Raw genomic sequence first — 26,069 nt, 5'->3', positions numbered from 1 at the left:
CGTCATATCCTCTCATTTTTTGTTAGTCTCTTTTATTTTGATATCATAATCTTTTTCTCCTATTATGAGGGTCTTGTGAAGGTATTGCTAGGCACTGGAATCAATATCAAGGCCAAATTCTGTCCGGCCAGTTGTGTATAAGGAGTGGTACCCATCCTTTGGCTCTTAACATTCTTTCTGCCACCTTTTCCGCAATGGACCCTGAGCCTTGGGGGGTGTGATAGAGATGTTTCAGTGCTGGACACTCCTCCATCCTTTCTCAGCACTATGTTTGCTTCTGGGTGTTCCCAGTGGTCATCACCATCTGAAAAGAGAAGCTTCTCTAACCAAAAGTGAGAGTAGCATTAACATATGAATCTGAACATTATGTGTAGTGCTTTCAGGGCAGTTTGATGAGAATAATACATACATTTAGCCAGACAAGAGCAGGCTTAATACCCCTAAGGCTCATGACCTCCCCTGCCACAGACTTTTGATTAGGTTTTCAGTACCAGGCATGTATTCCCTCTCATAGAGCAGGCTTCCAATCCAGTTAGAGAGCAGTTGGTTTCCCCCAGGGCAGGCATGCCACTATTGAACCCGTTTAGTCATTTGGCCTGTTTGGCCAAATTTGAGGCTTCCAGTGTCCACTGTTTTCACTGCTGATGACTTCTGTCTCCCATAGGGCTGCATACAGTGCAGCTATTTCCAGCTTTCAGGTGTCTGGGCTACAGGGAGGAGGTTTTCAGCTCAGCACCAGCTTGACTTCTCAGTGTCCTTGCTACCCAGGCATGTGAAGTCTTCAGCAATAGGGTCTTACCATCTCTTTCTCACAGGAAACCAAGGGCCTTGGCAATAGCCTATAATGTTTTGAAGGCATCAGGAACCTCCCTGGCCAGCAACTCCCTGGAAGGTATCCCATCTCTGGCACTGAAAATTTTCTAGTAACAATCTATGGCTTCTGGACGTGCCATTATTCAAAAAAGTAGGTTTTCATATGTCTTATTTAGAATATCTTGAATTTTGATTGACTTTCCCACCCCCTGCTCTTCTTTTACACAATCTCTTCCCCTGGCTTCGCTTAGGCCTTTCTACTCCCTGTAATCTGTTGTTCTACTTACATATATATAATATCATCCCATTAAGTCCTTCCCTCTCCTCCCTCCCTTATAGACTTTTTCTAGCTTATGGGCCTCTGCTACCATTTTTTTTTTTTTTGTTCCAGCTCACACATAAGGCTGTACATCTGTAGCTAGAATCCACATTTGAGAGAGAACATGTGATGTTTGGTTTTCTGGGCCTGGGTTACCTCACTTAGTATAATCCTTTCCAGATCCATCCATTTCCCTGCAAATTTCATTTTTCTTTACTGCTGAATAGAAGTCCATTGTGTAAGTGTACCACATCTTTATTATCCATTCATCTGTTGAGGGAAACTATCTCCATTTCTACTGTTATTATAGCTTGGGTTATCAGTCTGGTAATCAGGCTGGCTTTGAATTTAGGGCAGTCCTCCAGCTTCTGCCCCCCAAATGTTAGGAATACAGGTAGGTGCATGCCATCATTCCTGGCTTGTTTGTTGCCCTTTTTAAAATTTATTTATTTTTATTTTTAAAAATTTATTTGTTTATTTATTTGAAAGTGACAGAGAGAGAAAGAGGCAGAGAGAATGGGCACACCAGGGCCTCCAGCCACTGCAAACAAACTCCAGATGCAAGCGCCCCCTTCTGCATCTGGCTTATGTGGGTCCTGGGAATCAAGGCTTGAACTAGGGTCCTTAGGCTTCACAAGCAAAAGTTTAACCACTACGCCATCTCTCCAGCCCTAAATTTATATTTTATTTTTTGTTTTTTCAAGGTAGGATCTCACTCTAGCCCATGCTGACCTGAAATTCACCATGTAGTTTTAGGGTGGCCTCAAATTCACAATGATCCTCTTACCTCTGCCTCCTAAGTGCTGGGATTAAAAGCATGAACTACCGCACCTGGCTTTTTATTTTTATTTTTTGAGAACTTTATTATATGAATATATTGCTTAATGGTCATATTCCCATTGGGTTGTACTCTTGTGTCCCCTCTCCCCACTCCTGCTCCAGTGAGCTCCTCAGTGGGGTTATTGGTAGTCACTGTGAGGTTATGAATACACCTTGTTGGTTGCCTTTTGAAACTGAATCTCACTGTGTTACCAGCTTGGCCTTGAACTCTAGTTCCTCTTTTCTCAGCTTCCCAAGTGCTAGGATTATAGGTGTGATCTCTGTCTCCCCCCTTTTTTCTCAAATACACTTCCGAGTTCTTTATTGGGCCTGCAAGGTCAGAGCTGCCCTCAGAGTGGGGGTCCCACCCCTTGTTGAACCAGGGTGGGTGGCCTTGCTACTTGGCATGCTCCTTCAAGTACTCCCAGCCTTCCTTGGAGTACTCGCAGGCCTTGGTAGGGCCTTGCACAAGGCAGACATCACAGTGATGATGCCTGAGTTCCAGGACTCACGGACAGGGAAGTTCAGCTTTGGAGGGTCTGGGAGCTGTGGCATCTGCAGCCCTGTCTGCTGGCACATGCACTGACTGAACTGGTACATGTCCAGGGGGCACAACCTCCTCAGCCTTGCGCAGGGCTGCCTTGCTCTTGGCACTGGGCCCCAGCAGTTCCTTTGATGAAGAACCTCATCAGTGGCCACACTCAAGTCACCATGACTGCTTGCGGGTCCATGGGCAGGGACACCAGACTCGTCTGCCCTCAGTCCCCCTTTTCCAGGCATCAGCAGATGTTACACCCCTAGGGCTCATGACTACCCCTGTTTTAAGTTTTCAGTATCAGGGATGTGGTCCCCCTCCCCCCCCGCCAATGGAGCAGGCCACCAGTCCAATTGGAGGGCAGTTGGTCAGACATGCCACTATTGCACCTGTTGGCTCATTTGGCTTGGCTGGCAAATTATAGGCCTGCAGTGTCCACTGTTGAGTATCTTCATTGGTGGTATCTCTTACTCCTATTGAACTACATGTAGAATGGCTTCTTCCAGCTTTTTGTCAGCTGGTCTACATGGAGGAGGTTGTCAGATCGGTTCCAGCAGAATTTCTCAGTGGCCTTGCAGCCCAAGTATGTGGAGTCTTCAGCAATAGGGTCTTACCATCAATTCCTGGTGGGAAACCAAGGGCCTCGGCAAAGGCCTGTAATGCTTTGGGGGTATCAGAGGTCTCCCTGGCCAACAACTCACTGGAGGTATCCCATCCCTGGCACTGAAAAATTTCTAACAACAATCTATGGCTCCTGAGTGTTCCATAGTGTGAAACTGGAGGATTCCATATGATTTATTTGCATCCTCTTAGATTTTGATTAGCTCTCCCTCCTCCGTTCCTTTACTCAGTCTCTTCCTCTGACCTCACTTTGGGCCTTTTCACTCCTGTTAATCTATTGTTCTACTTACAGATATACAATACCAATCTATTAAGTACCCTCCTCCCTTCCTTTCTCTTCCCTTTATATCTCCTTTTTAACTTACTGGCCTCTGCTACTGAGTTTTTTCCTTCTCACAAGAATTTTATTTATTTATTTGAGAGTGACAGAGAGAGAAAGAGGGAGGGAGAGAGAGAGAGAGAATGGGCGTGCCAGGGCCTCCATCCACTGCAGATGAACTCCAGACACGTGTGCCCCCTTGTGCATCTGGCTAATGTGGGTCTTGGGGAATTGAGCCTTGAACTGGGGTCCTTAGGCTTCACAGGCAAGTGCTTAACCACCACGTTCTCTCTCCAGCCTGTAGAACGTTTTTTTAGATGCTTATATGCTGTCTGTATTTCTTCTTTTGAGAACTCTTTATTTCCATAGCCCATTTTTTTTTTTAAAGATTTTTTTTAAATTTATTTATTTGAGATTTATTTATTTGAGAGCAACAGACACACAGAGAAAGACAGATAGAGGGAGAGAGAGAGAATGGGCGCGCCAGGGCTTCCAGCCTCTGCAAACGAACTCCAGACGCGTGCACCCCCTTGTGCATCTGGCTAACGTGGGACCTGGGGAACCGAGCCTCGAACCGGGGTCCTTAGGCTTCACAGGCAAGCGCTTAACTGCTAAGCCATCTCTCCAGCCCCATAGCCCATTTTTTAATTGGCTTGTTTGATTTCTTATTATTTAATTTTCTGAGTTCTTTGTATATCCTAGATATTAATCCTCTATCAGATGTATAGCTGCAAAGATTTTTTTCCCATTCTGCAGGTTGCCTCTTTGCTTTATTCACAGTGTCCTTTGCCATACAAAATCTTTGTAATTTCATGAGGTCCCTGTAGTTAATGTGTGTTTTTATTGCCTAAGCAATTGGGGTTATATTCAGAAAGTCTTTGCCAAGACCAATATGTTGGAGGGTTTCCCCTACTTTTTCCTCTACCAGTTTCAGAGTTTCAGGTCCGATGTTAAGGTCTTTAATGCATTTGGACTTATTTCTTGTACATGGAGAGAGATAGGATCTATTTTCATCCTTCTACAGATACATATGCAGTTTTCCTAGCACTATTTGCTGAAGAGGCTGTCTTTTCTCCTTCCTTGGTTAGGTTTATTCCAAGGTACTTTATTTTCTTTGATGCAATTGTGAATGGGAGTGATCCCTGACTTCATCCTCTGTAGGTTTGTTGTTAGCATATAGGAAGGCTACTGATTTCTGTGTATTTATTTTGTATCCTGCGACATGGCTATTGGTGTTTATCAACTCTAAGAGTTTGCTGGTAGAGTCTTTAGGGTCCTTTATGTATAGAATCATGTCATCTGCAAATAATGATCATTTGATCTCTTCCTTTCTAAGATGTATCCCTGTTATGTGTATCTTTTGCATTAATGCTATGGCTAAGACTTCCAGTGCTGTATTAAAAGTGGGGATATCATGGACACCCTTGTCTTGCTCCTGATTTTAGTGGAAAAGCAACAAGCTTTTCCCCATTTAGTAATATGTTGGCTGTAAGCTTGTCATGAATAGCCTTTATTATATTGAGGTATGTTCCTTCTATTCCCAGTCTCTATAGGACTTTTATCATGAACCGATATTGGATTTTGTTTAATGCTTTCTCTGCATCTAATGAGATGATCATGTGATTTTTGTCCTTCAGTCCATTTATATAATGTATTACATTTATCGATTTGCGTATGTTGAACCATACCTGCATCTCTGGGATAAAGCGTACTTGGGGTGAATGATCTTTCTGACATATTGTTGTATTCTCTTTGCCAATATTTTGTTAACAATTTTTGCATCTATGTTCATGAGGGAGACTGGTCTGTAATTTTGTTTATTTTTTCTATCTTTGCCTGGCTTTGGTATCAGGGTGAGGCTGGTTTTGTAGGAGTTTAGTAGGATTCCTTCTTTTTCTATTTTATGGAAAAGCTTAAGAAGCAGTGGTTTTAGTTCTTCCCTGAAGGTCTGGTAAAATTCACCAGTGAATCCATCTGGGCCTGGACTTTTTCAGTTGGGAGATTTTTTTATTAACTTATTGGATCTCTATACTTGTTATAGGTCTATTTAAGTGATCAATCACATCTTGATTTAATTTGGGTAGGTCATTTAAATCAAGGAAATCATCCATTTCTTTCAGATTTTAATACTTAGTGCAGTATATGTTTTTATAGTATGTCCCTAAGATTTTTTGAATTTCTCTGGCATCTGTTGTGATGCTGATTTTTTTTTATCTCAAATTTTATTACTTTGTATCTCTTCTCACTTTCTTTTGGTCAGATTTGCTAAGGGTTTATCCATCTTGTTTATCTTTTTTTTAAAATTTTTTTTTGTTCATTATTTATTTATTTATTTGAGAGTGACAGACACAGGGAGAAAGACAGATAGAGGGAGAGAGAGAGAATGGGCACGCCAGGGCTTCCAGCCACTGCAAACGAACTCCAGATGCGTGTGTTCCCTTGTGCATCTGGCTAATGTGGGACCTGGGGAACTGAGCCTCGAACCGGGGTCCTTAGGCTTCACAGGCAAGCGCTTAACCGCTAAGCCATCTCTCCAGCCCTTGTTTATCTTTTCAAAGAACCAACTCTTTGTTTCATTGATTTTTTTTGGATTTTTTAAATTTCTATTTCATTAATTTCTGCTCTAATCTTTATTATTTCTTCCCATCTAGTGATGTTTGCTCCTTGTTGTTCTGTTTCCAAGGATTTAAGGTTTACTCGAGACCTTACTAATTTCATAATATAGCCCCTTAAAGCTATAAATTTCCCTCTTAGGACTGCCTTCATTGTGTCCCAGAGATTTTGGTATGTTGTGTTCTCATTATCATTTGACTCTATAAATTTTTTGATTTCCTTCTTGATTTCATTGACCCATTCATCATTTAGTAGTGTGTTGTTTAATTTCCATGATTTTGTGTATGCTCTATAGCTTTTCTTGCTATTGATTAGTAGTTTGATTCCATTGTGGTCAGATAGAATGCAAGGAATTATTTCAATTTTCCCTTTCTTTGTTAAGATTTGCATTGTGTCCTAATATATGGTCTACTTTAGAGACTGTTCCGTGTGCTGCTGAAAAGAATATATATTCTAAAGCTTTTGGATGAAATGTCCTGTAGATTTCTGTTAGGTCCATTTCTTCTATGACCTCATTTAGTCCAGATGCCTCTCTGTTTATTTTTTGCTGGGATGACCTGTCAGTTGATGAGAGTGGGGTGTTGAAGTCACCACTACCATTGTGTTTGGTGTTATCTGTGACCTTAGTTCTAATAGCATTTGTTTGATGAATTTGCGAGCCCCCATGTTAGGTGCATAAATGTTTAGGATTGTAATATCCTCCTATTGGAGTGTGCCTTAATCAATATAAAGTTAACTTTCCTAACTAATGTTGGACTGAAGTCTACTTTGTCAGATATTAAGATAGCAACCCCTGCTTGTTTTTTTTTTTTTTTTTTTTTTTTTTGGTTTTTCGAGGTAGGGTCTCACTCTGGTCCAGGCTGACCTGGAATTAACTCTGTAGTCTCAGGGTGGCCTTGAACTCACAGCGATTCTCCTACCTCTGCCTCTGGAGTGCTGGGATTAAAGGCGTGCGCCACCACGCCCGGCCCCTGCTTGTTTTCTAGGATCATTTGCTTGAAACACCATTTTCCAACCTTTCATCCTAAGGTAGTGTCCATCTTTTGTAGAAAGGTGAGTTTCTTGGAGGCAACAAATTGAAGGATCCTGCTGTTTAACCCAGTGTGCAAACCTATGTCTTTTGGTTGGGGCATTGAGCTGCTGATACTAAGGGATACTATTGAAAGGTGTTTTTTTTTTTTTTCTTTTTTGCCATGTTTTGTAGTTCTTCCGGTTTTACCATTGCCCTCTTGAGTTAATGAGTATTTTATGGTTTGTTTTTTCCAGGTTCCTTATATGTGTGTAATCTGCTGTGATCCTGATGGACTTGCCTTTGTATGCGACTTGATTTTTCTCTCTGTTTTCATTATATTTTCTTTGGTTTGTATGTTTGGTAGTTTAGTTATAATATGTTGAGGAGAGGTTCCTTCCAGGTTTTTTCTGGTTGGTGTTCTAAAGAATTCCTGTATCTGCATTGGCATATCTTTCCCAATTTAGGGGAAGTTTTCTTCTGTGATTTTGTTTAAAACACCTACTATGTCTTGGGGGGTGAAATTCTCCTTCTACTATACTCTGAATTCTTATGTATGATCTATTCATAGTGTCCTGAATATCTCGAAATTCCCATTCATACTTTCCTATTAGTTTGTCTTTCTTTTTGTTGGACTGTATTAGATCTGCTACCTGGTCTTCTAGTTTAGATTTTCTGTCCTCTCCTTCATCCATTCTACTGGTGAGATTTTCTGCAGAGTTTTTAATTTCATTGACAGTGTTCTTTATTGCTAGTAATTCTGACTGGTTTTTCTTTATTTCTGTTTCCTTATTTATGTCTTGTATTGACCTTCTCATTTCATTACATTGGTTTCCTGTACTTTGATTCCTTTGATTTCCTCTTTGACTTCTTTGAGCATATTTATAATCATTCTTTTGAAATCTTTCTCAGGCATTTCCTCTTAACTCATTCTCACTGGAGGTCATTTCTGATGCATTAGTACTTTTTGGTGGATTTATATTGCCTTGATTTTTGGTGTTTCTTGTGTTATATATAGTTTTGCATCTTGGATTAATTTAATGCTTGGATTTTCTAGTTAGCTGTAGTATTATTAGATGTATCAATCAATCTGATGTTATATATCTTCAGGGTAGGAGCTTAAGGTGCTAGGTATGGCTCTCAAGACTCTCAGAGTATCTACAAAAGTGACCCTTGATGTTGGGTTTGCCTGCTCTGAGAGTATTCAAGTAGGCTGAGTAGAACAAAAACTTGAAAATTCTAAAATTTAACTAAACATTGTACACATTGAATGAAAAACAGCACAGAGTATTTGTGCAAGAGTATGTATTATGACAACCAGATCTTCTAACAAAGTCACAGTCCCTTAGGATGTGTCTTGCCCCACACCCTTAATCCTGTCAACTAGGAGGTTAAGATTTCTGGTCTGTTGAGGGTTCCTAGTCAGCTTGTGACCAAGTGAGATCCTTCCCTAATGAACAACAGAAGAGGAAATAAAGCCACCATAAATCAGGAAGCAACAAATAACAAGCCCAAAATATACCTTATTTAAGAATGGCAAATCTGATATCCCAGTAGTTTTAATATATAATTTATCCTGATGTGGAAGGTGTAATTAGCACTTTGGATCCAAGCCTATATACCAGGCTTATTTGGCGGGTACTGACCCGATATAATCCCAGTTACCTTTTGGGATGATTTTGGTCTTAGTTATGCTTCACTCCTGCTTGGGTCCCTCTTTGGTGCACTGTGGATTGAAGTAGGCTTGCTGGGTTGCTGGATCGCTGCTCTAGTTGCTGGTCCTGGGAGTGCCCTTCCCCAGGTCTCTGGTGCTTGCTGGCACTTGTGCTGGCAGTGGGGGAGGGATGTCTGTGGGTGATGGTTCTAGTTCTCCCTCTGGTCCTTGTGATCTTCTACCTCGTGATTTGCTCCTCCTCTGTTCACTGTGGTCCTTCCTTCATGTTTCTTGCGGAGCTCCATTGTGAGTGGAAAATCCTCTCCCCTTGTTTTTTCCTTTGGCTCGAGCTGAGCCTTGCAGCTATGGCCCCTGGACCTGCTGCCTGCATGGGCCTGGTGCCAGCGCTGCTGGAGCCGCTTCTGCCTGCTTATTGGGCTCTGGATGCTCTGGATCTCTCCTACTTCTCTGCTGCCATTGATAATTTCTTATACACCTCACTTTTTAGTGGAAAAGTGTATTTTGCTGTTTTTGTTTGTTTCTCCTGTTGGCTCCTTTGGCATGGTTCCTGTGCTGCCATCTTCCCTTTCTCTTTTTATCCCTATTCCATTCCCACTAAATTTACCCTTCTAGATTATGTCTTGACTTAGCAGTTAAAGGTGCTTGCAAAGCCTGATGGCCTGGTTTTGATTCCCCAGTACACATGTAAAGCCAGATGCATAAAGTGGCATATGAGTCTGGAGTTTTATGCAGTGGCAGGAGGCCTCGGCATGCCCATACTCACTTTCTCTGGTTCTTTTTCTGTTTCTCTCAGATGATTTTATTTTGTTTTTGTTTTTCAAGGTAGGGTCTCACTCTAGCTCAGGCTGACCTGGAATTCACTGTGGAGTCTCAGGGTGGCCTTGAACTCAAGGCAATCCTCCTACCTCTGCCTCCCGAGTGTTGGGATTAAAGGTGTGCACCACCTCAGATGATTTTTTTTTTAAACCCCTAAAATCTTTCTTTCTTTCCTATACTTTTAAATCCGTCCCTCTCCATACCACACACATTCAGGAGGCCAAGGCAAAAGAATTGTGAATTCTAGGGCTATCCTAGGCTAAATTGCAAGTTCTAGGCCAACATGTGAGAGAGAAAGATCCTGCTAAAATTATAAAAAATATTTAATTTAGAAAGAGACAGGTAGAGAATGGGTGCCCTAGGGCCTTTAGCCATTACAAACAACCCACATGACACCTTGTACATATAGCCTACATGGGCGCTGGGGAATTGCACCTGGGTTCTTTGGCTTTGCCAGCAAACACCTTAACTGCTAAGCCATGTTTCAAGCTTTATTTATTTTTTTAAAGTCTTCCCTCTTGGCATAATATGTAATGGTTTACTTGTTTTAACTAGCATTTTAATTTTGTTCACTTTCTCTTTTAGTGTTTTATGATTCTGAGATTTGAACCCAGGGCCTCGAGCATGCTAGGCACGAATGCTCTATTACTGAGCTGTATCTCCTAATTCTGAGTTTTTCCTAACAGTTTTTGTTCATTGGCCTATTAAGCCCTGTCTTCTCTTCCTCCCTCCCTCCCCTCTTTCTTTCTCTCTCTCTTTCCTTCTTTCTTTGATTTGAGGTAACGTCTCACTGTAGCCCAGGATGAGCTGGAATACACTGTAGTTCCAAACGGGCCTCAAGCTCATAGCCTCCTGCTTTTGTCTCTCAAGTGCTGGGATTAAAGGCCACCATATGTGCCACCATAACCTGTTTTTCCTTCTTTTCCTTCTTTATTTTTTTGGGGGCCCTGGTATTACACTAGGGACCTTGCGCATGCCAAAGCTTATACTCTACCACTGTGCTGTATACACAGTCTCCCAAGCCTCCTTTTACTTTGATTATTCTTTGGGATGCTGGGAGCCAGCCACTAGCTAGTAGGCTTGGAGACATGGTGACCCCCCACAACTTGGTCTTTGTAAAAGTCACTCAAGAGATGTATAAGAAATGTTTACTGTGTTTCAGGCACTGTGTAAGGCACAGTTGACAAAAGAGCATGGTAAACTTTTAGTCCTCAAATGATTCTACATACAAGCAAAGACAGAGTAGGAGAGTGTTTGAAGAAGCCAAACTCTAGTGCTTCTGCCTGCTTGTCTTTCCACAGTAGTTTCTGGGATTTTCTACACTGTTATAAATTCATTCAAATATAAATGATTTGAATAAATTGAAAATAGCCAGTAATTCCACTGAGGAAGGCCTTCAATGGAATGGGGCCAGGAAGGAGGGTAAGATGGGGCCAGGAAGGATGGTACCAACACATGATGTGTTTATACAAAGTTTCTACTTAATAAAGAAAAGAAAAAGACAATTTTTGGGTTCAACTGAATTTCAGTTAATTTGTGTGTGTGTGTGTGTGTGTGTGTGTGTGTGTGTGTGGTATTTATGAGCAGTGTGAGTTTAAAAGTAGTAGATTTGTACTTAGATGTGTACCAATCAACAGACTTTGTTGTAACCTAAGAAAGATTTGTATTTGTTTTCTTACCACGTTATAGGTTCTTTTGACATTACAAATTAAATGCATGTAAGCTAAAAGGAAATGCATATATCATGAAATGACATAAGATTCTAAAATTGGTGAAAGAAGGAAAAAAGAACAACTAAAAGTATTCCACAAGTAGGAGGAATCAAAACACAGTCGCAATTATAATAGCAGTATTTGTTAACTTCAAGAGCAGAAGGTCCATGCCTAGCAGTAAAACCACTGCCCTTCATGGCGATGCTGGGTTAATGTTGCTGCGATGTACAGGGGGGTGGGTAAAATGAACATGCAACAAGGAAAAGTGTGTCTGAAAATATGAGAGGTAGCACATGTCTCTGTTATCAACGTGGAAAATACAGCATAAAGGAATTTTTTCTCCTCATTTTTTTCTAGGTCTGGGTCAGAGCATCTGATACACTGCTGAGCAGAGCCTTGACACACTGTCTAGGTATGTGTATGTGCATGTGCCCATGCCCTTGTAAAGGAGGGACTTGATGTCCAGTGTGGTGGCTCATGTTCTTATTAGCATTCAGGAGCCTGAGGCAAGAGGATGTGGTATTTGGAGCCAGCCTGGGCTACCTAGCCAGTTTGAGGTTAGAGGCTAGACTGGGCTACTTAGCAAAATCCTGTTTCAAAAAGAAAAGAAAAGAAAAAGAAAATAAGCCAGGCATGGTGGTGCATGCCTTTAATTCCACAATTTGGGAGGCAGAGGCAGTAGCTCACCATAAGTTTGAAGCCAACCTGAGACTACATAGTGAATCCAGGCCAGCTTAAGCTATAGGGAGACCTTACCTCGAAAAACCAAAATAAATAAATAAAAAGCTTAACTCCAGTTGTTCTTCAGTGTAAACAAAGAACTCTGATACACTAATTTTTGTTTTGTTTTGTTTTTCAAGGTAGGGTTTCACTCTAGTCCAGGCTGATCTGTAACTCAATGTGTAGTCTCAGGGTGATCACAGTGATTCTCCTACCTCTGCCTCCTGAGTGTTGGGGTTAAAGGAGTGCATCACCACGCCTGGCCATTTTCTTATTTTTGTTATGGCAAAGGTAGAATAAATTTTGACTTGACATCCAGTTACTAGGATTCCACAATAGTGGGCAGAATAAGTTAATGTAAGTTTTTTTCTTTTTTCTATTATGAATGTTTTTATTTATTTATTTGTGAGGAGAGAGAGGGAGAGAGAAAGAGAAACTAATAGTGGGCACTCCAGAGCCTTTTACCACTGCAAGTAAACTCTAGATGCATGCCACTTTGGGCATCTGGCTTTACATGGCTACTGGGGAATTGAACCTTGGCTGACAGGCTTTACAGCCCCCAGTTCTTTTCTTACTTAAGCAGTGGCAGCTTGGATCAATTTTACAGTTAATCTGTATAACCCATCTGTTTTTGATAAAGAATCTCTAAAATAGGGCTGGAGAGATGGCTTACTGGTTAAGCGCTTGCCTGTGAAGCCTAAGGATCCCGATTCGAGGCTTGATTCCCCAGTACCTACGTAAGCCAGATGTACAGTGGTGCTTGCGTCTGGAGTTTGCAGTGGCTAGAGGCCCTGGTGTGCTCATTCTCTCTCTTTTTCTGCCTCTTTGTCTGTTGTTCTCAAATAGAATAAAGTAAAATAAATCTTAAAAAAAAAAAAAAATCTCCAAAATAGGAAGCTCTCACAGTTTCTATTATTCTTATTGGTTGGTTATCTTGCATACATTTCTGGATTTTTTCAAAAAGCCAGGTGTCCAGGATGTGGGCCCTGTGATGAAGGGCCTAGGATCCTAGGTTTCCTTTTTGGTTTTAATTTTTTATTTATTTGAAAGTGACAGACAGAGAGAGAAAGAGGCAGATATACAGAATGGGTGCGCCAGGGCCTCCAGCCACTGCAAATGAACACCAGACGCGTGCGCCCCCTTGTGCATCTGGCTAACGTGGGTCCTGGGGAATTGAGCCTGGAACCTAGGTCCTTAGGCTTCACCGGCAAGCGCTTAACCAGTAAGCCATCTCTCCAGCCTGGGTTTCCTTTGTTTTTGACTTGTTATCTTAATATTTGACTTTCAACTAAAAATATCATTTTTTAAAAAACATTATTCTTTTATTTATTTGAGAGAGAGCAAGCATGGGTGTACCAGGGCCTTCTGCCACTGTAAACAAACTCCAGATATACGTACCACTCTGTACATCTGGCTCCAGTGGGCACTGGAGAATCAAACTCAGGCTATTAGGTTTTGCAAGCAAGCACTATCAATTGCTGAGCCAACTCCCTATTCCCATTTTTTTTAAGACAGGGTTTCATGTATCGCCGGCTGGTCTTGAACTGACTACAGAGCTGAGGATAATGGTAAACCCCTGTCTCTCCCTCTCGGTTGCTGGGACTGCAGGATGTGCACCATTATACCCAGTTCTATGTGGTGCAAGCACTCTACCACCTGAGTTACATGCTGAATGCCAGTTAAGAAAATAATAAATCACCCTAATACCTTTAGTCCCAGAGGTAAAACTATATTTAAAACTACTTTGAGGGGCTGGGCATAGTAGCACATACTTTCAATCCCTGGCAGAGGTAGAAGGATTACCATGAATTAGAGGCCAACCTGGGACTGTATAGTGAAGTCCAGGTGAGTCTGAGCTGGAAGTGAGGCCATACCTTGAAAACAAACAAACAAACAAGTACTTGGGGGGGGGGGTGGGCAGCACTGGATATATGGCTTAGTGGTGAAGATACTTGCCTGCAAAGCCTAAGGATCCAAGATCTATTCCCCAGTACCCATGTAAGCCGGATGCACAAGGTGCCATGTGTCTGGAGTTTGCAGTGGCTGAAAGCCCCATCACACCCATTCTCTCTCTCTCTATCTGCCTCTTCTTCTCTCCCCCCCCCCCCAATAAATAAATGAAATATTTAAAAAGTTACTTTGGGGAGTAAATATGATATATTTTTTAAAATTGCACATGTCATAATACGTAGCTTGATGGATTTTCGCAAGGCAGCAGAAACGTGGGTACCAGTTACCCCAGTAGTGTCTCTTGGTAGTCTTGGACCCTTTCTTCTCCAAAGGAAGTATACTGAGTTCTGAGCGTATGGACTAGTGAAATTGTTTTGTTGTTGTTTTAAGAATGTTTTTATGTATTTGTGTGTGAGTGGGAAAGAGAGAGAGTGAGTATTGACATGCCAGGGCCTCTTGCTGCTGCAAACAAACTCCAGACACATGTACTACTTTGTGCATCTGGCTTCACGTTGGTACTAGAGAATTGTACCTGGGCCAGCCGGCTTTTCAAGCAAGTGCCTTTAGCTGTTGAGCCACCTCTCCAGCCCTAAAACAGTTTTTTTTTTTTCTTAAATTATGTGTGTCTAGCATATGTATGTATGTGGTGTGATATGTGTGTGTTGTATGCACCTATTGCAGGTACAAGCAAATCGTGAGGCCACAGGAGATCGTTGGTATCTTTTTCTATCAAGCTTCTTTTACAGGCATGTGTGGCCATGCCAAGCCACACATATGGGTACTGGGATCAGTCCCTCTACATACCAAGCCAGCTCTCCAGCTCTAAAAATACTTTTTTTTCTCTTTTTAATAAATTTTATAGCTGGGTGTGGTGAGGCACACCTTTAATCCCAGCACTCAGGAGACAGTGGTAGGAGGAACACCTTGAGTTCGAGGCCAGCCTGAAACTAGTGAATTCCAAGTCAGCCTGGGCTAGAGTGAGACCCTACCTCAAAAAACAAAAACAAAGCAATATATATTTTCAGGCAGAAAGAGAAGAAAGAATAGCAATGGGAGGGAGATGTGGGCACCTCTTGGGCTTTTAGGCTTTGCAAGCAAGTGCCTTTAGCTTCTGAGCCATCTTTCCAGCCCCTCTAAAATCATTTTTATACTTACCTGCTTTTAGTTCTTTTGATAGTCATAGCTCTAAATCCTCCCCTCGTTCTTTCCTATTTCCCTTTCTTTTTTGAAGTGAAGGGGATGGAGTCCAGGATTTTGTACATGTTAGGGAAGCTCTTTCTCTTCTCATTTATTTACTCTATCCTCCTTTTCTTTAAAAAAAAATTTTTTTTTTTTGAGTAAGGTCTTGTTATAGCCCAGGCTGGCCTGGAATTCACTGTGTAGTCTCAGGCTGGCCTCAAACTCAGAATGATCCTATTACCTCTACCTTCCGAGTGCTGGGATTAAAGGAGTGCACTACCTTGGCCAGCTTCTGTTTCTTTGTATTTTATTTTTGTTTGTTTTGCTTTATTTTGTTTTTCAAGGTAGGGTCTTGCTTTAGCCTGGGCTGACTTGGAATTCGCTATGTAGTCTTAGGCTGGCGTAGCGATTCTCCTTCCTCTGCCTCCCAAATGCTGGGATTAAAGGGTGTGATACTGTGCAGACTTCTTTTGTTTTTAAATAAAACTATTTAGGATTAGGGGTGTAGCCCAGTTGTTGGAGTGCTTGCCTAGTATGCATAAAGACTGCCTGATGTTCTATCCTCAATATTGCATTAACTGTATTATTTAGTGCATTCCTACTTGTAATAAAGTATACTGTAGGATGTATGCCATGTTATATCCTAACTTCATGTATTTTGTGTTGATTGGGTCTGTTGATTGCATTATTTTATCTTGCGCTTGATTCAGTTTCATGTTTGTTTTATCATCATCCTAGGAGCACAGACATGTATAATCTCCAAAATGTATAGTCTGTGCCTTCTAGCTTTATGTAAATATACTCAATTAATGTTTGCATAACCTCAAGAGTCACCAGACAACACATTTCTCAGAATTATTCTGAACTATATAATCATCAAGGGGTATGATGGATAATGTTGATTGTCAGCTTGATTGGATTAAGAAGCACCTAGGAGATCAGCAAAACACAGTTTAGGGTGTGTATGTGAGGATATTTCCAGACAGAATTAACTAAGGGATGAAGATCCACACTGAATGTCAGTAGTACCATCTACACCCTGGGGGCCAGCCCAGTTTGGAATACAAGCAGAAAAAGACACCCAGGTAGCTGTGCCTCCTGGCCAGTATGAATTAAACAGTTCTGTTTCACTTAGAACTCATTATGTAGTACAGGCTGGTCTGAAATTCATGATAGCCTTTCTGTACCTCCCAAGAGCTGGGATTGTAGGCATGTTCTACCATGTACCTGGTACAATATTATTAAATGTCCTGCAGACTATATTTGAATTCCACCACTATGATATTTTTCTCTTCTAGCACCCTGTTTAAGATCCACATTGCATTTAATTATTTCTCCTTAGTCTTCTTTTATCTAATAACCTTTAGTTTGTCTTTCATGGTCTTTTCTTGACTGCTGAAGAGTGCTGGTCAATTCTTTTTCAGAATGTCTGTTTATTTGGTTTGTCTAATATTTTCTCATGATCAGAGTGAAGCTGAGACCATATTATTACCAAACTGATAGATGTTAAGTATAGAAGTAAAAACATTAGTTTTGATGGGCATGGTGGTACATGCCTTTAATCCCAGCACTTAGGACGCAGAGGTAGGAGGATCTCCAGGTGTTTGAGGCCACTCTGAGACTACATAGTGAAATCCAGGATAGCCTGAGCTAGAGTGAGACCCTACCTTGAAAAAAACAAAACAAAACAAAGTATATTATATTAAGCTTGTTTTATTATTGATACTATCTCAGTCATTTGGCTTACTTAGTGTCTAGCTGCATTTGTTTATTTCAGGATACTAAAATGAGTACACATACAAAATCCATACACAAAGCTGGATGTCGTCTTACATGCTTGTAATATCGGCATGTGGGAGGCACAGACAGGAAGATCATGCATTTTGAACTTGAGGCCAGTTGGGGCTACACATAGACTGTTTCAAAACAAGCGGGGTGTGGTGGCTCAACCAAATGTCAGGATTTGGAAGATAGGAGGATCAGGAGTTCAAGACTAGAATTCAAGGCCAGCCTGGGCTATGTGAAACTCTGCTTCAAAAACAATACACAATGGGGGAGCCGTGGACATGTCTGTGCTCGGGCGCCTGGGGCCCCTGCGGACGCCGGTAGGATTTTTACCAAATATATTTAAAGTGTTGTCTTACCGGCCATCAGAATTCAGAGCCTTCTTTGCTTATTACAACGCCATCTACAACAAAGAAACAGGAGGATGTGGACAAATTTGAAATCTTGGCCTAAAAGACACCTTACAGTACTGCCAGCTCAGCAAAGCTGACAAGGAACTCATCATTGTGGTGACCAGCCTGGCTGGAAAGTGCCTATATAATGTGGTTGTCCATAGTGCCCTGTATAGGGCACTCAAAAGATCTGGTGCTCTCTGACCAAGTCTGTGTAAATTGGAGAAAGTCTGATCTTGCTGCTCGAGAAAAAGCAATGCTGGAATTTGCATTTGCTGTTACCCAAGTTGAAGAGATAACAGATGACTATTTCACAAAGCTTCAAGCACATGGTTTCAGCCGAAAAGATGCCTGGGACATAGCCGCCATTGCAGCTTTTTATGCCATGGCCAATCACCTTGCATATTTTATCAATATCATTCCCAACAGAGAATTCTACATGGTGGGCAGAACCAGCAGTGCTAACAAGAAGAAGAATGAACTTGATGCTCCTAAGGCATAGAGGCCTAACAGGAAAGGCCCATGTTTATCATGTCATTTATGTTTCCTTTTGAGAGAGTTTAGCTTTTTTTTTTAAAAAAAAATCTAGTTATTAGATAGAGAAAAAAGTAAATAAATCTGGGCTGGAGAGATGGCTTAGCGGTTAAGCGCTTGCCTGTGAAGCCTAAGGACCCCGGTTCGAGGCTCGGTTCCCCAGGTCCCACGTTAGCCAGATGCACAAGGGGGCGCATGCGTCTGGAGTTCGTTTGCAGTGGCTGGAAGCCCTGGCGCGCCCATTCTCTCTCTCTCCCTCTATCTGTCTTTCTCTCTGTGTCTGTCGCTCTCAAATAAATAATAAAATAAAAATTAAAAAAAAAAGTAAATAAATCTGTTCTCTGCCTGTTTGATGAGATAAATCATAAATGTAGGTCTCCAGGGACATGTGACACTTGACAATGAGGTATACATTTCAGAAAACTTGCTAATTATTTACTTGTATGTAATCTGAAAGTACCATCTTGGAAGTCAGATGTGGTGGTTTACACCTTTAATCCCAGCACTTGGGAGGTGGAGGTAGGAGGATCGCTGTTTGAGACCACCTTGGGACTACATAGTGAATTACAGGTCAGCCTGGGCTGGAGCAAGACCCTACCTCAAAAAAAAAAAGGATAAATAAATGAAATGAAAGTACCACCTTGGAAAGGAATTTGAAAAAAAAAATACAGAAAACCAAACAAACACCTGGACCCCATGCAAGGTAGCATGTATCTGTAATGTAGAGGTAGGAATTTCACTGCAAACTCAATGCCAGTCTGGTCTACATAGTGAGTTCCCTGAAGCCTACATCCACATTTAGGTGTGGACTTTTTTTCTTTTCTAAGTGTGTTTTGGGGGTTCCCTCTCATTCTCTCTTTCTCTACCTCTCCCCGTAGTGTGCTACAGTAAGCCATTTCTGAGACATGATCTTACTCTGTAGCCAGAGGTCTTACTCACTGCTTAGGTGGCACTAACCTCAAACTCCTGTCTGTCTTCTTGCTTCAGCCTCTCAAGGGCTGTGATTACAGGTGTCATCTACCATACCTGTCCAATACCTTTTGTTGAGAGCTTATTTGGAGATTCTAGCAGGTGAGTGGAGCTACTTGTATCCCCTTGAAGAATGATCTTCCTCTATGGAGGAAGGTCTAAAGGGATACACATGGAGTGGTGGTGTAGTGGCTCATGCACCTGGGATGCTAAGGTAGAAGGATCTCTGTGAGTTCAAGGCTAGCCTGAGCTGAGTAAGTTCTAGGTCAACCTGAGCTAGAGTAGTATCTCATTTCTTTTTTCTTTCTTTTTTTGGTTTTTGAGGTAGGGTATTGGGGTACCAAACCTGAGTCCTTAAGCTTCTCAGGCAAGCGCCTTAACTGCTAAGCCATTTCTCCAGCCCTGAAGTTTTTGTTTAAATTTTATTTATTTTATTGACAACTTCTATAATTGTAAACAATATCCCATGGTAATTCCCTCCCCCCACCTTCCCTTGGAAACTCCACTCACTATTATATCCCCTCCCCTTCTCAATCAGTCTCTTTTATTTTGATGTTATGGTCTTATGTAGGTAGTGTCAGGCACTGTGAAGTCATGGATATCCAGGCCATTTTGTGCCTGGAGGAGCACGTTGTAAGGAGCCCTACCCTTCGTTTGGCTCTTACATTCTTTCTGCCACGTCAATGCACCCTGAACCTTGAAAGGTGTGGTAGAGATATTGCAGTGCTCAGCACTCCTCTGTCACTTCTTCTCAGCACCATGGTGCCTTCTGAGTCATCCCAAGATCACTGCCATCTAAAAAGATAAACTTTTCTAACCAAAAGGGAGAATAGCATTAATATATGGGTATGAACATTAACAGAAGTGCTTACTGGGCAGTTTGATGAACATAGTATATACATTTATCCAGACATCAGCAGACATTACACCCCTAGGGCTCATGACTACTCCTATTGTAGGTTTTCAGCATCAGGGATGTATTCCCTCCCATGGAGTGGGCCTCCAATCCAACTAGAGGGCAGTTGGTTTCTCCCATAACAGATGTGCCACTATTGCACCTATTTACTTATTTGGCCTGGCTGGCCAAATATAAGGCTTGCAGTGTCCACCATTGAGTATCTCCACTGGTGACTGCTCTCTCTCCCATTGAACTGCATGTAGCATGGTTTTCCAGCTTTCTGTCAGCTGGTCTACATGGAGGCGGTTTTCAGCTCACCTCCAGCAGGATTTCTCAGTGACCTTGCAGCCCAAGTATGTGGAGTCCTGAAGTTTCTTTTCTTTTCTTTTTTTTTGGTTTTTCGAGGTAGGGTCTCACTCTGGCTCAGGCTGACCTGGAATTCACTATGTAGTCTCAGGGTGGCCTCAGACTCACAGCGATCCTCCTCCTCTGCCTCCCGAGTGCTGGGATTAAAGGCATGCGCCACCACGCCCGGCCTGAAGTTTTTTTATTAAAGCATCAACATATAAAGATGTTTGTATTTCACCCTCATTTTTTTACATTTTATTTATTTACTTGTTTTTGTAGTGTATGTTATATATGTGTTTGTGTGTTAGTGCAGGTGCACTTATACCACAGTGTGATGTGTGAAGGTCAGGGACAACTTTCTTCTTTTGTTTTTTTGAGATAGGGTTTCATCCTAGCCCAGACTGACCTGGAACTCACTCTGTGGTCTTGGGCTGGCCTCGAATTCACATTGGTCCTCCTACCTCTGCCTCCCAAGTGCTGGGATTAAAGGTGTGTGCCATCAAGGCTAGTCCTAGAGGACATCTTTGGCTTGGTCCTCCTCTTCTACTTCATTTGAGGTGGCGCTTCTTGTTGTTCACCCTCCGTTTCCAAGCTTCCAGGAAGTCTTCCTGTTTCTGCCTTTTTCCTGGCCATAGGTGTACTGGGATTACAGACGCGCACCACAGCTTCTGACTTTGATGCGAGGACTGGGAATCCAAAGTTGGCACTCAGAATTGTGTATCAAGTGCTTTATCCACTGAGACATCTCCTCAGCTTCTCACCTTCTTTGAAAAGTAGTGGATTTTTTTTGTTTTTAAAATATCTTATTTATTTATTTGAGAAAGAAAGAGAGAGAGAGAGGGGGAGGGAAGGAGAGAATGGGTGTGCCAGGGCCTCTAGCTGCTACAAACCAACTAGACACATCCTCCACCTTGTGCATCTGGCTTACATGGGTCCTGGGGACTAGAACCTGGGTCCTTTGACTTTGCAGGCAAGTGCCTTAATTGCTAAGTCATCTCTCCAGCTTGAATAGTAGTATTATATTCTTAAATTAAAAAAAAAATATTTGAGAGAGAGTATATGGGTGTGATAGCACCTCTTGTTACTGCATACAAACTCCAGATACATGCATCACTTCATGTGGGTACTGTGGAATTGATCTTGGGCTGGGACACTTTCCCAGCAAGTGCCTTTAACCACTGAACCATCTCTCCAGTCCCTGTGTTCTTTTTATACCCTGATAATTTTTTTTAAATATATTTTTTTAAATTTTTATTTATTTATTCATTTGAGAGCAACAGACATAGAGAGAAAGACAGATAGAGGGAGAGAGAGAGAATGGGTGCGCCAGGGCTTCCAGCCTCTGCAAACGAACTCCAGACGCGTGCGCCCCCTTGTGCATCTGGCTAACGTGGGACCTGGGGAAGCGAGCCTCGAACCGGGGTCCTTAGGCTTTACAGGCAAGCACTTAACCGCTAAGCCATCTATCTCTCCAGCCCTACCCTGATAATTTGATACTGTTTTTACTTTGTGCCTCTAGGGTGTGGCTTTGTTCTGTTTTTGTTGTCACATTGCAGAGACATCTTGTGCAGTGTAACTGTTATTCCTCTGTACGTGATCTATTTTTCTCTTTGACATCTTTCCCTCCAGAGTTCTGTTCTGTTCTTTTCTTTTCTGTTTCTGCCATACTTGGAACTAAACCATCAGGCTCTTTCACATGGTGGACAAGTGCTTCTCACCGGTGATACAACTCTAGTCATCCAGTTTCCTTCTCTCCCTTCCTCCCTCCCTCCCTCCCTCCCTCCCTCCCTCCCTCCCTCTCTCTCTCTCTCTCTCTCTCTCTCTTTTTGAGGTAGGGTCTCACTGTAGCTCAGGCTGACCTGGAATTCACTATGTAGTCTCAGGGTGACCTTGAACTCATGATGGTCCTTCTAGCTCTGCCTCCTAAATGCTGGGATTGAAGGTGTGTGCCACCACACCCAGCCAGATTTTTTAATTTTAAAATGAATGTAAAATTTACCTTCTCAACTGTTTTTAAATTCACAGCTTAGTGTTATAAAGTACATTCATATTATGTGCCACCATCACCCACCATCCATCTCCAGAACTCTTTTGAGCTTGCAGCACTGAAACTCTACTAGTTAAGTAATAGTTCTCTATTTCTGCACCTTCCCAAACTACTGGCAACTGCCATTTTACCTTCTGTCATGTTTGCCTTTTCTAACTGGGTTATTTTGCATTTTATAATGCTTTTAGGCTTTAGCATTGTTACAGCATATATGAGAATTTAATCATACAGTATAATACTCCATTGTATTTACATTATTCACTTTGACTAACCATCTGTATTTCAGTAGACACTTGTTTATACAGTTTAAGAATTTAATTAATTTATTTAAGAGGGGGCGGGCGAGAGAGAGAGAGAGAGAGAGCGCGCGCGTGCGCGCGCGCGTGCGCGCGCGCAACAGAATGGGCATGCCAGAGCCTTTAGCCACTGCAAATGAACTCCAGACATAGTACTGGGGAATTGAACCTGCATTCCTTTGTCTTTGCCAACAAGTGCCTTGACCACTAAATCGTATCCCCAGCCCTGTTTCTACATTTTAACTATACAAGCATAAGTATACAGATATCTTTTTGATATTTGGGTGTGGTGGCACTTGCCTGTAATCCAGGTATTTAGGAGGCAGAGGCGGTGGCATTGCTGCAAATTCAAGGCCTGCCCAGATTATATAGTGAAACCCTCTCTCAAGCCAAACCAAAATAAGTGATTGAGACTCTGCATTCACTTACATGGGGTACGCATCCAAACCTGGAATTACTGCTTTATGAGGTGGTTGCCTTTTTGTGTGTTTGTTTTGTTTTCCATTGATGAGGGTCTCCCATCTGTAGCTGGAACTATAGGACTCCTTTGCCTTTTTTTTTTTTTTTCCTGAGGTAGGGTCTCACTCTGGTCCAGGCTGACCTGGAATTCACTATGTAATCTCAGGGTGGCCTTGAACTGCGATCTTCCTACTTCTGCCTCCCCAGTGCTGGGATTAAAGGCTTGCGCCACCATGCCTGGCTTCATCTTTCGCCTATTTTAAAAAATTTATTTATTTATTTGAAAGAGAGAGACAGAATGGGAGCACCAGGGCCTTCAGCTGCTGCAAATGAACTCCAGATACATGCACCACCATGTGTATCAGGGTTACGTGGTTACGGGGGAATCAGACTTAGTTCTTGGTTTTGCAGGCAAGTGCCTTAACCACTAAGTAATCTCTCGCCCTCTTTTGCTTATTTTTAAGTTGAGTTTTAGGAAATTTTCCTATAGTCTGCATGTCAAGCCTTGTTAGGTATGTGTTTTACAAACTTTCCACATTATGTGGTTACCATTTTAATTTTGTTGGTACTGTTTCTTATTGCACAAAATGAAATGTTTTCATTAAGTAACAATCCTTTTTATCTATTTTCTAAATTTATTTATTTGCAAGGAGAGAGAGAGAGAGAGAGAGAGAGAGAGAGAGAGAGAGAGAGAGAATAGAGACCGAATAAGCACACCAGGGCCTCTAGCCACTGCAAATAAACTCCAGATGCATGTGCCCCTTTTGCATCTGGCTTATTTGGATACTGGGGAATCGAACCTAAGTTTTTAGGCTTCACAGGCAAATGCCTTAACCACTAAGCTATCTCTCCAGCCCCCACCTTTTTTTTTTTTTTTTTTTTTTTTTTTTTTTTTTTTTTGAGGTAAGGTCTCTCTCTAGCTCAGGCTGACCTGGAATTCACCATGTAGTCTCAGGGTGGCCTCGAACTCATGGCAATCCTCCTACCTCTGTCTCCTGAGTGCTGGGATTAAAGGTGTGCGCCAGCATGCCTGGTCCTTTTTTTTTTTTTTAAATAGAGTCTTAACATTTAGCACAGACTTGCCTTCTGAGTGCTGGAATTATAGTTGTATGACACTGTGACTGGCTCAATATATTTATTTGTGTTCTTGTTGTCTCTCCCTCCACCTGCTCTCCTCCTTCTTCTCTCATTCATTAATTTGGTGTCTCCTGTTGTGTTAGTTTGGCCTCTGTTTCATCTTACAGCTTTCCCCTTATAGTTCAGAAATGAGAGTAAGGCAATAAAAAGCTAGTAGATGCATGGACAGATGCCTCAGTGCTTGTCCCATAAGTGTGAGGACTTGAGTGTCCATCTCTAGCACCCACTAAAGAGCTGAACATTGCAGCACACACCTGTCATCGCAGCCCTGGGGAGGCAGAGACAGGAGGACCCCCAGAGCTTGCTAGTCAGCAGTCCAGCTGAGTCAGTAAGCCCTAGGTTTAGTCTCAAGACCCTGCCTCAAAAAATGAACAATACAGAAAATGAAATTGTGAAATATGAAAGAAAGTAGATGGATTTGGATATTAAGCGAAGTGACTGAAACTCAGTAAGACCAAAATCAAAATCATATATTCTCTGATATGTGGGTCTTAGCCTGTAATCTCTATAAGTTTGGATATATCAGGGTGGGGGGAGCAAATGTGGATAAAACCAAAACCATAAAATTATAACCAAAAGTGGATATAAAGATAGGAGCTGGAAGAGTGGAGAGAGATTGGCAGAAGGACACTATAACATGCAAACTGAAGGAAGAAAGTACAGGGGAGGAGCTTGGCAGGAAGAAGATAGGAGAAGGGATGGCAGTCAACAAAAACAAATTCTACTTGAAGGTGCCACCAGGTGTACACCTTTAATCCCAGTACTCTGGAGGCAGAGGTAGGAGGATTTCCATGAGTTCAAGGCCATGCTGAGACTATATAGTGAATTCCAGGTCAGCCTGGGCTAGAGTAACACCCTCTCTCGAAAAACAAAAACAAGAAAACAAACAAACAATGAAAATGCCATAACAAAACAATAGCAACAATAAAAACAATGTGGCAAGCAATTGAGGAAGATACCTGACATTGAACTCCAGCCTCCACATGCACATACATACCATACAGGTGCCCATACCACATACACATAGCAGAGAAACAGAAAGTTGGTAAAAACTGTCTACTGGGAATTGTTAACTCCAAAGCTTTTTCTCTTGAGTCAGTTTCCCCCCAGAAGTCACATAGTTTTTTGGCTGATGGCCTGTGTTCTGTAAGCTGATTAGCTGCAACAGACTGTTGAGTTCCATTATTCCTCATGTAAATCTTCATTAGCTTCTTTGTGGGAAGACATGGTATGCAACCTTGTGCGTACTGGGATACTGCATCTTGCCTGACCTCTCCTCCCCTCATCCAGGGCTTCCTACAGGCTAGACAAGCACTCTACCAACTCAGCCTCTGTGTCTTTGTTTTTAATTTTTTTTAAATTTTATTTATTTATTTATTTGAGAGCGACAGACACAGAGAGAAAGACAGATAGAGGGGGAGAGAGAGAGAATGGGCACGCCAGGGCTTCCAGCCTCTGCAAACGAACTCCAGACGCGTGCGCCCCCTTGTGCATCTGGCTAACGTGGGACCTGGGGAACTGAGCCTAGAACCGGGGTCCTTAGGCTTCACAGGCAAGTGCTTAACCGCTAAGCCATCTCTCCAGCCCTGCTTTGAACTCATTTTTTATATAGTTCTGGCCTTGAATTCCTGATTCTCTTTACCTCTTAAGTGCTGAGATGACAGGCACATGCTTTGACTCACTGTCAGTAAGACAAACATGGGCGGACTAAGTAAGTAGCTCATTGGCAAAGCACTTGCCTAGCATTCTAGAGGCCCTGGGTCCAATCTCTAGCACTACAAAAGTAATAATAAATAAATAGTACAAATCCTGCTCCTGTCAAATTTCCCCCTTGTAATTTGCATGCACCCATGACTCTTGTCCTAACCAACTTTCCTGTTGTTTTTTTTTTTGGTTTTTCGAGGTAGGGTCTCACTCTGGCTCAGGCTGACCTGGAATTCACTACGTAGTCTCAGGGTGGCCTCGAACTCATGGTGATCCTCCTACCTCTGCCTCCCGAGTGCTGGGATTAAAGGCGTGCGCCACCACGCCCGGCTGCTGTTTTTCTTTAGTGTTGATTTAATTGACTCAAGTGGTAACTTGATCTCCTGTGCTCCAAGTGGGT

At 42.1% G+C, this 26,069-nt stretch overlaps 1 protein-coding gene and 1 pseudogene across 8 annotated transcripts in view; both read left to right on the top strand.

Annotated features, from left to right (window-relative positions):
• Tfdp2 (transcription factor Dp-2) overlaps positions 1 to 26,069 on the top strand; it is a 207,423-nt gene that overhangs the window by 9,577 nt on the left and 171,777 nt on the right. For all 8 annotated transcript variants that reach the window (XM_045136287.1, XM_045136285.1, XM_045136283.1 and 5 more), the window contains exon 2: positions 11,609 to 11,663. The gene's annotated coding sequence lies outside the window, so the exon portion shown is untranslated. The remainder of the gene's footprint in view (positions 1 to 11,608; positions 11,664 to 26,069) is intronic.
• LOC123455520 lies at positions 17,167 to 17,779 on the top strand (annotated as a pseudogene).

Source organism: Jaculus jaculus, chromosome 17 (genome assembly GCF_020740685.1).
Source record: "Jaculus jaculus isolate mJacJac1 chromosome 17, mJacJac1.mat.Y.cur, whole genome shotgun sequence".
Lineage (NCBI taxonomy): Eukaryota > Metazoa > Chordata > Mammalia > Rodentia > Dipodidae > Jaculus > Jaculus jaculus.
The sequence above is the reverse complement of the archived record's forward strand: the minus strand, read 5'-3'. Positions and strand labels throughout refer to the sequence as shown.